The sequence below is a fragment of the Chrysochloris asiatica genome, unplaced genomic scaffold (assembly GCF_000296735.1).
Source record: "Chrysochloris asiatica unplaced genomic scaffold, ChrAsi1.0 scaffold00095, whole genome shotgun sequence".
NCBI lineage: Eukaryota > Metazoa > Chordata > Mammalia > Afrosoricida > Chrysochloridae > Chrysochloris > Chrysochloris asiatica.
Genome location: NW_006408613.1, coordinates 6008113 through 6009282, shown reverse-complemented (window position 1 = coordinate 6009282; position 1170 = coordinate 6008113).

Genomic DNA, 1170 nt, shown 5'->3' with positions numbered 1-1170 from the left:
ATTCAGCAGATGGAATACATTAGAATCAAATTGACTGCTTCTGTGGGAAGTTGTGGTTTATTAGTACCATTGAGTCAGTTCCAACTCACAGTGATCTGTATATGGATTCCAAAGAGCTGCTGGTGAGTTTGAACTTGCTGACCTTATTATTCAAACTGACCTTGCAGTCCAGTGCATTAACTGTCAGTGTTTCATCAGGATATTAGTGAGAAGAGGAAGTGGAAAAGGTCTAGATCATCAGTCAAAGCAAGGACCCAGGAAATCAAATCATTAGTTGCTCATATTTTATTTCTGGTTGATGCTGAGGAAATTAAAACAAATTCTTGAAATCCAGATTCTTGAGGATGTCCTTACTGAGTTGAGAAACCATCTCAAGGAAAGATTTGAGGCATTAGGCATTAATGACTGAAGACCAGATGATTTGAAGGGTGACATACATGAAGAAAGCAAAAGGTCATTAAAAAGTCAGGAAAGAAAGAAAAGATCAAACTGGATGTCAGAAAAGACACTGAAACTTTCGCTTAGCTATAAATAAGCTAAAATGACTGGAAGAAATGATTAAATAAATGAGCTGAATAGAAAATTTCAAGGGGTACTTTTGGAAGACAAAGTAAAGTCCAGACTAAGCTGAGGGAAATGAAAGCAAGTCCAGGACAGCTAAAATATGAACTTGAACATACCACCTGAATTTAAAGACCATCTCACGAACACATTTGATATATTAGACACTAATGACTGAAAACCTGATGAGTTGTAGAATGACATCAAGAATATCACACATGAAGAAAGCGAAAGGACATAAAATAGACAAGGAAGAAAGAAAAGACCAAAATGGGTGTCATATCGATACAATTTAATGAACTTGACCTATACCTATAGATGTAATAGCTCAAAAGAGGGAATAAACCTTTACATCAAGGATCATTCCACCCCCTGGATACACGGGGTAGAAGGGATGGGCAACTTGGACATTGGCTACCCAATATGGCAGACTACAAAGGCAAGAAGCTGTCTTACAAGCTTTCACAAGGGAGCCTAGATCCAGAGGGTGTGGAAAAAGGTAGAATTTTCACTGAGTAATATCTGATTTATCTGGGTGGGGCTGATAAGGGGAAATGGGGATGGCACTCTTGTGGCACAGTGGTGAATGATTGCTATCAGGACTGACTG